Genomic DNA, 9,362 nt, shown 5'->3' with positions numbered 1-9,362 from the left:
AACAACCCTCCATATGGGACTTTCCAAGTGGTTCTCACTTATCGAGTGGAAACATCCTAGTTTATGGTTGTACACCATTAGTCCTTACGACCCGGGACAACATTGAGACTCAATGTGCTAGCATTACACTTTGACTTGTTTACCGACTCATATGGGGTCATCAGGTTGTTAGAGTAGGTGCACGTCGAGCCAAGTGTTGGCCGAGTGTTCACAATAAAATTCTATGTATAAACAATCTTTATTTTAATAATATTTGAAATTATTTTTTTGGCACTTCTTTATCTGTATACCCATGTTAGTTGCATAGATAAAGTGCTTGAATATACAAATAGTAGAAAGAATATGAGATGCTCATATGATGAGTATCATGAAACTCATATTTGGAATACTATATATTCTAAATAGTTCCTAGTCGATTCAGCCGTCGCTAAGAAGGATATAGGCCGCTCGAGTTCGAGGCTAGTATCTGCGATGTGAGTATCATGTTACATTGGTAGGGGACATTGTGATGTCCGAGCATGCAGATAGGTGCTCCTGATAGAGTGCACTGAACAACCCTCCATAAAGGACTTTCCAAGTGGTTCTCACTTATAGAGTGGAAACGTCCTAGTTTATGGTTGTACACCATTAGTCCTTATTACCCGGGACAACATTGAGACTCTATGTGCTAACATTGCACTTTGACTTGTTTACTGACTCTCATGGGGTCATCAGGTGGCAAGGTTAAGTGTTTTGTCGAAACATATAGGAGTCGATGCATTGTAGTCGGAGATTCACCGCTTACCTTCGGGTATGGATATCCTATGTGTACGTAGTATGAAAAATCTTATCAGAGTTTGATGGTAATTATGAAAGGGGTTTCATAGATTAAACCATCGATGCAACTACGACATGACACATAGTATCGATTCATTGACAACTCTCAATATACCAATGGTTGTCGAATCGATCGGGATATATGAGTTGAAGAGACCGTACTGTACGCTAACCATAATTGAATGGTTCTTGCAGGCACTATCATTTGATACTGATGAAACTTAAAATTAATAATTTATTATATGTTAAAACTTATATTTTAAAATTTAAGTTTCATTAAAATTATGAAATTATGTTATTTTAGTATTGTTTGTTTATATTTAAATGTCTTACTANTATCTGTTGTTATCAATTTACATCAAATTCTTAATACCATTGAAGTGGTTATCTTGATTTGTTGTTTAATTTTGATACAATAAATATTTCATCAATTATTATTGTTATATTATACATATATATATATATTTATATAATTATATCATATATTTAATTTTGAAGATAGCATGGCTCTGCCGGTTGTTCTAAATGAAATATTATGATTTAATACTAATATCTAACATTCTAACATCTATTTTATCACAACTAACTTTTACTTTCCGCATCTAACATTTACTTCATCGTAACTAACTTTTACTTTCCGCATCTGACATTTATTTTATCGCAACTAATTTTTACTTTTCCGCAACTAATTTATTAAATCATATATTTCATTTAGGCAATAGCGTGGCTCTGCCGGTTGTTCTAAATGAAATTTAATGATTTAATTTAATATTTATTTTATGCAATTATATATTTATATAGTTATATATATAATCATAGGTACCATATATAAAATATCGGTGAATTCGGTATTTTCTATAGTGGGAACTATATTATATTAGGTGTGTGTTTAAATATTTAATTTTCTTGGAACCATTTGTTTTACTTTTAGTTAAACAATATTGCATAAACCAAGAATAAATCCTCGAGCCTTGACAAAATTTATAATTTTAAACTTCGTTCTTGCATTTGGTAATCTATAAATTAATAAATTTAAACTTAAAATAACCTCTCTGTGGATCGATCTCGTACTTACGAAATATATTACTTGCAGACAAACTACACTTGGGTGAATTATAATTTAAGTAGTAGCAAGTTTTTGGCGCCGTTGCCTGGGAGGTATAAATTAAGTTTATATTTGTTAATTATGTTTTATTTATAAGTATTGTGTTGTTTTTTTTATATGAGTATTTGGAGTCGAAAAAAAAGTGGTAGAGTTATACGAGTATCTGAAAATAATTTAAACATGGATGATAATTCAAATAATCAAGATAATGATAACAATAATAACAATAATAATATTAATAATCAAGAACATGATCAATTAAGAACACTTAGGTATCATATGAACCCTATTAGAACTAGTACCCCAGCTTGTTTAGTTTTTCTCCTGATGCATCTAATTTCAACTTTGAAGCTCAAATTATTCAACTTTTACCAAATTTTCATGGTTTAGATTCTGAAAATCCATATTTACATCTAAGAGAATTTGAAGAAGTTTGTAACACTTATAATGATCAAAATTGTAGCATGGTTATAGTTCGATTAAAGCTTTTCCCTTTTTCTTTAAAAGATAAAGCTAAAACATGGCTACAAAATTTGAGATCAAATTCAATAAGATCATGGGAAGAAATGCAACAACAATTTCTCAAAAAGTATTTTCCTTCCCATAGAACAAACACTTTTAAAAGACAAATTACTACTTTTTCTCAAAAACAAGGATAAACACTTTATCAATGTTGGGATAGATATAATGAATTACTTAATACATGCCCACATCATGGTTTTGAAACATGGAGAATAGTTTCTCACTTTTATGAAGGTCTAATACCTAAAGATAGGCAAATGATAGAATTCATGTGTAATGGAACTTTTGAAGATAAAAACACAAATTAAACTTTGGAGTATTTAGATTCATTAGCAGAAAATGCTCAAAATTTGGATAATATAGGCACAATAGAACCACCAACAACTAAAATCAATAATTCAACAAATGGGGGTGGTATCTATAATCTTAAAGAAGATATAGATATTCAAGCTAAACTTGCATCTTTAGCAAGAAAAATTGAGTCAATAGAAATGAAAAAGAGTGGTCAATTAAAAAGTATTCAAGAAATTGTTTGTCATATATGTGATACACATGATCATGCTACAAAAGATTGTCCAACATTACCTTCATTTAAAGAATGTCTCCATGAACAAGCAAATTATGTTAACAATTATAAAAAACCAATACTAGATCCTTTTTCAACATCATATAATCCTGGATGGAAAAATCATCCTAATTTTAGTTGGAGGAATGATAATAATGCACAACCCTCACAACAATATTTTCAAAATAACCAAAATCATCAAGGTTATATTCCTTATGTTACACCTCCAAGAAAAAACTTTGAAGATGTAATTCATGCATTTATCCAAAAGCAAGAATCTATCAATATTCAAAACAGTCAATCTATGACTGATTTGAAAGAAACTCTTGCAAAATTTGCATCTGCACTTAATATTCATGAAAAAGGAAAATTTCCATCTCAACCTCAACCTAATCCTAAAAATCAAAATCAAGAATTAAAAAATGAAAAAATTGATCAAATAAAATCTGTTATTACCCTTAGAAGTGGTAAAATAGTTAATGATCCATATAGTAATGAAAACAAGGATCATTTAAAATCAAAGAGTAAGGATGATAATCCTGATACTTTTGAGAATGATGATACCTTAAATTCTAAAAATAATATGTTGAATGATAAATCATCTGAAATAGTAAATGAATCAAATAAACCTCCACCATTTCCTCATGCATTAACAAATCATAAAAAACAAAAAAATGATTCTGATATCTATGAAGTTTTTAAACAAGTAAAGATAAATATTCCATTATTAGATGCTATTAAACAAGTACCTTCATATGCAAAATTTTTAAAAGACTTATGTACTGTGAAGAGAAAATTGCATGTGAAGAAGAAAGCATTCTTGGCTGAACAAGTAAGTTCTATTCTTCAAAATAATTCTAGTTTAAAATATAAAGATCCTGGTTGTCCAACAATTTCATGTATTATTGGAGAAAATAAAATTAAAAAAGCTTTGTTAGATTTGGGAGCAAGTGTGAATTTACTTCCTTATTCAGTTTATGAAAAACTTAATTTAGGAGAATTAAAACCCACTTCTGTTACTCTCTTACTGGCGGATAGGTCAATCAAAATACCTAGAGGTATTGTAGAAGATGTGTTGGTTCAAGTTGATAAATTCATATATCCTGTAGATTTTATTGTTTTGGATACACAACCAATAGAAGTACATAATGAAATTCCAGTAATATTGGGACGACCATTTCTAGCAACTTCAAATGCTTTAATTAATTGTCGAAATGGAATAATGAAATTGTCTTTTGGAAATATGACTCTAGAACTTAATGTGTTCAATTTATGTAAACAACCAAGTATTAATGAAAATGAATATGATAATGAAATTGAAAAAATTGTGGAAGAAAATATACAAGAAGAAAACTTAAATCAACAATCTAAAGTTTTTTCAATAGAAAGTTTTGAGTCTGAAAATAATTTTAAAGAAGATGATAATACAAAACTTGAATTAAAAGTTTTACCATTCGAATTGAAATATGTATTTGTTGGTGAAAATAAAATATTTCCTGTTGTAATTTCTTCCACTCTTCTACCAAATCAAGAAGAAGATTTAATTAAATTACTTAAAAAATATAAAAATGCAATTGGATGGACTTTGAAAGATATAAAAGGTATAAATCATTTAATTTGCACACATAAAATTCATTTGGAAGAAAATGCTAAAACATATCAACAACCACAAAGAAAGTTAAATCCACATATGAAGGAAGTTGTTAAGAATGAAGTATTAAAACTATTAAACGCTGGATTTATCTATCCAATCTCAGATAGTAAATGGGTAATCCAGCACAAGTAGTACCTAAAAAGTCAGGCATCACTGTTATAAAAAATGAAAAGGGAGAGTTATTACAAGCTAGGATTCCTTCACGATGGCGTATGTGTATTGATTATAGAAACTTAAATGATGCAACTAGAAAAGATCATTTCCCAATACCATTTTTATATCAAATTCTAGAAAAAGTAGCAGGAAATTCTTATTACTGTTTTCTTGATGGGTATTCGGGGTATTATCAAATACCTATATCATTAGAAGATCAAGAAAAAACTACTTTCACTTGTCCTTTCGGAACTTTTGCATTTAAAAGAATGCCATTTGGTTTATGTAATGCTCCGGCTACTTTTCAAAGATGCATGTTAAGTATTTTCAGTGATATGATTGAAGAATTTGTAGAAGCTTTTATGGATGATATAACTGTTTTTGGAAACTCATTTGAAAATTGTCTTAAAAACCTAGAAGAAGTATTAAAACGATGTGAAGAAAAAAATCTTGTTTAAAATTGAGAAAAATGTCATTATATGGTTAAATCTAGGATTGTGTTAGGTCATGTGATATCTGAAAAATGAATTGAAGTTGATAAAGTCAAAGTTGATGTTATTGCTAATTTAACATCACCAAAAACGGTCAAAGAAGTTCGATCATTCTTGGGTCATGCAGGTTTTTATAGAAGGTTTATAAAAAATTTCAGCATAATATCTAAACCAATTTCGAATCTTTTAATAAAAGATACACAATTTGAATGGACTCAGAAATGTGAAAATGCTTTTAAAAAAATAATTAATTGTTAGACATAACTTAATTATGGCGATGGGCAATGAGATTTAAAATCAGCAGATCTTTAAGCAATATAAAAGCAGTAGTCTTCAACTAACGACAACCAGAAGCAGAACTTAAAGTTCTAAGATAACCAGAAGCAGAACTTAGAATTCTATAAAAACAGAAGCAGAATTCAGTCCAAACCGAAGTAACTTAACGTCCTTCGCATAAACAGAACTAGCCTTGAATGTTACCGTTACTTTATCAAGTACTAGCATTAATTGCACCATTAATGCTGTATGAAGCTATTTATTACGTCTTACAAATTTTGGTATAAAAAAAGACTGATTGTTTTGAAGCTTTTCTGCTAGACCTATTTCAGGTATTAAAGCTGAATATATCAGAAGTCAAAGAAGTCGTTTTGTTTATAGACGTTGGGATCAAAAACTTCTATAAATATTCAAGAACAACGTTGATAAAGAAAGGGGGACAATACTGATTACAATACTCACAACGTTGATCTGAGCACAAAACTCTCTTATCTCACAAAAAGCTCGACATACAGAAAAGTAGCACATGCTTCAAAGCATATATCTGATCGGTTGAAGATCATCTTGTGCTGCTATTTCTCATACTCTTCATAAACAGTTCACACTATTCATATCTTGTTGAGAAGAGTTTGTAATCTGGAAAAGAGTCTTTTCCAGAACTTTGATTATATATTTTATCGTGTTGATACACTAAGAGTTTCAGTAGGCAGAGGGTAAGTCCTACTGAAGTGGGTGTGTAGGAGTGTGTACTGTAAAATCCAAAGTCTTTTAGTGATACCTTCTGGAAATAGAAGAAGGGGAGACGTATAAGATTTTATCTTCGAACTTCCTTAAACAACTATTGTCTACTGCCTACTGTTTTTATCATTTCAATTACTGAACCATCAGATCGTTTCCGCACTATTCTGTGATTTGTTGGTTGCACACTTAAACAAGATTAGATTGTCTACTGCCTACTGTTTTTATCATTTCAAATACTAAACCATCAGATCGTTTCCGAACTATTCTGTGATTTGTTGGTTGCACACTTGAACAAGATCAGCTACAATCTCTAACAGGATTTTAGAAACTTCAAAATAAGAAATCAGAAAAGAAAAGAGTTTATTCACCTCCCCCCTCTAAACTCTACATCGATCCCCAACAAGTGGTATCAGAGCAGTGTTATTCTTGTTCTTGAAAATCAACAACAGATGGCACACTTTAGCAAGGTTCCCATGTTCTCAAAAGAAGACTTCGATGACTGGAAGATCTGTATGCAAGCTCATCTAGCAGCTCAAGATGACGACATGTGGTTCGTCATCACAGATGGTCCATTAAAGATCTTAAAGCCTAATACAGCCATTTCTATCACTGATGGTGCGCCGCAAATGGTTGAAAAACCAAGAAGCGAATGGACTAGTGAAGATAAAAAGAAAGCCAATGTGGATAATGTCGCAAAGGACACACTCTATAAAACTCTTGATAAGAACACCTTCAGCAAGATCAAAATGTGTTCAACTGAAAAAGAAATATGGGAAAAGCTCATTCAAATTTGTGAAGGAAATGAGCAGACTAAAGAAAACAAGTTGTCCGTGGCCATGCAAGAATTTGAAAATCTGAAAATGAAGGCCGGAGAAACTCTAAACGAGTTTGATCAACGTTTCAGTAGTCTGGTTAATGAGCTAGCAGCTCTTGGTAAAGACTATGGCAACAGAGAAATAGCACTCAAAGTAATGAGAGCATTGCCTAAGGAATGGGATGTAAAAACTATGGCCATGAGAGTATCTAGAGATCTGAACAAATTAGAACTGCATGATCTATTTACAGACTTGAAAGCATATGAATTTGAACTGGAAGTACGAAGTGGAGAAGAGCCATCATTGAGTACACCAACCAAGGCTCTTGTTGCTACCACTGTTGCTCCTGTTACAGTTGTTCCAAATGTATCACCTACTACTACTACTGAAAGCACATCTGATAGAACTACTGAACAGATCAGCAATGATGCAATGTCTTTTTTTGTGAAGAAATTCTCTAGATTCATGAAAAAGAACAACAGAACGTATCAGAATCCTAACCGAAATTTTAAGAAAGCATCACCATCCGGTGATATGGCATGTTTTAACTGTGGAAAAATTGGTCACTTTATTGCTGATTGCCCAAACCCCAAAAAGGACGAAAAGAAGAAAAAGGAGCACAAGAGGAATGATAAGAAATCCAGAAGAGATCGCAAAGCAATGGTTGCTGAAGAAAATAAGTCCTAGTGGGCATATTCTAGCTCTGAGTCTTCTGACTCAGATGATCATTCAAGCGACAGTGATGCAGAAGAAGTCAAATGCCTTATGGCAGACACCGAATCAACCTCAACATCTGGAGAGGTATTTGATTTTAACTCAAATGAATTTACACGAACTGATTTGGTTAATGCACTGCATGACATGGTAGAAGAGTACTCAAGACTTTCTCAATCATTAGAGGAAGTTAAGACTGAAAATCAAAATTTAAAGGATCAAATCAATAAGTTTACTTGCTTGCAAGAAAACAGCTGTAGTGATCTAAAAGTTGAGATAAGTAAGTTGAAAACTGAGAATGAGATAGTAAATGCAGAATAGCAGACAATGAGATCTGAAAATCAGAAGCTATCACTACTGGTAAATGCATGGAACAAGTCTTCTGTTTCTTTGGAGAAGATGCATGAGTTACAGAAACAATCTGGAGACAGAAGTGGTCTCGGTTTCAGTAACAATGAAAGCACTTCAGAAACTAGTACGAAACCAATACTGGATAAAGGCAAAGGAAAATCCATTTACTTCGTTAAATCTAGTATAGTACATGAATCTGTAGTACCGACTGTTCAAGGTGAAAAGTTTGTAAATCAGACAGACAGAAGAAACCATTATGGTCTGGGTTATGTTAAACCTGAGAGTAGAGTCCATCAAAGTGCTGGATCCAGTAGAGGATTCAACTCAGAAAGACAATTCTCTATGAGGGTTAAAAACTACCAGTACTATAATACTAGACCTGTTCAAAAGAGATACAGACCAGAAACCAAGAATAGAAGGGAAGAACAACATTCTAAAGTGCATTATGTTAAGAAAACTAGACCTTCTGTTGCACACACAAAGGTGGATACCCAAAGTACAAAGTCACCAAGAATTGTACAGATGTGGGTTCCTAAGGGACTGATAAGGCTTGGACCCAAATAGATTGGGTACCATTTATTAAAACTTGTGCTTGCAGGAACAGAAGAAAGTCAAAATTAGCAACTCCATATGGTAGCTGGACAGTGGATGCTCCAGACACATGATTGGACAAAAGAATCTATTATCAGAAGTGATAAGTTGTACTGGACCAAAGATAACTTTTGGGGACAACTCAAAAGGTAAAACCGTGGGTAAGGGTAAGATTACTCATTTTAACATTACTATAAATGATGTACTTTTGGTTGAAAACCTATGTTATAATCTGATCAGTATCAGTCAATTATGTGACAATGGATATTCAGTAGTTTTTCAGAAGCACTTATGCATAATTAAAGAGGTGGATGGATATGCAATCTTAACCGGGAAAAGAGAAGGAAATACATACAGAGTTTCTTGGAATGTAGATCATATTAATGTTCCTACGTGTTTGGTTGCATCTCTCAGTGATAAACATTGGTTATGGCAAAAGAGATTGAATCACCTAAACTTTAAGTCAATCAATATTCTCAAAAAGCAGAACATAGTTGACGGTTTGCCTGATATTAATTTCGTTAAAAATCACGTATGTTCTGCATGTCAACTTGGTAAACAGATAAGA

The 9,362-nt window shown here is 32.0% G+C and overlaps 1 non-coding gene across 1 annotated transcript; it reads right to left on the bottom strand.

Annotated features, from left to right (window-relative positions):
- Positions 1-2,533: 2,533 nt before the first annotated feature.
- LOC140962222 (small nucleolar RNA R71) lies at positions 2,534-2,642 on the bottom strand. Its single transcript, XR_012172501.1, has one exon. It is a non-coding gene; the product is annotated as a small nucleolar RNA R71 (small nucleolar RNA).
- Positions 2,643-9,362: the final 6,720 nt, after the last annotated feature.

Source organism: Primulina huaijiensis, chromosome 16, assembly GCF_012295235.1.
Source record: "Primulina huaijiensis isolate GDHJ02 chromosome 16, ASM1229523v2, whole genome shotgun sequence".
Taxonomy (NCBI): Eukaryota; Viridiplantae; Streptophyta; class Magnoliopsida; order Lamiales; family Gesneriaceae; genus Primulina; species Primulina huaijiensis.
The sequence above is the reverse complement of the archived record's forward strand: the minus strand, read 5'-3'. Positions and strand labels throughout refer to the sequence as shown.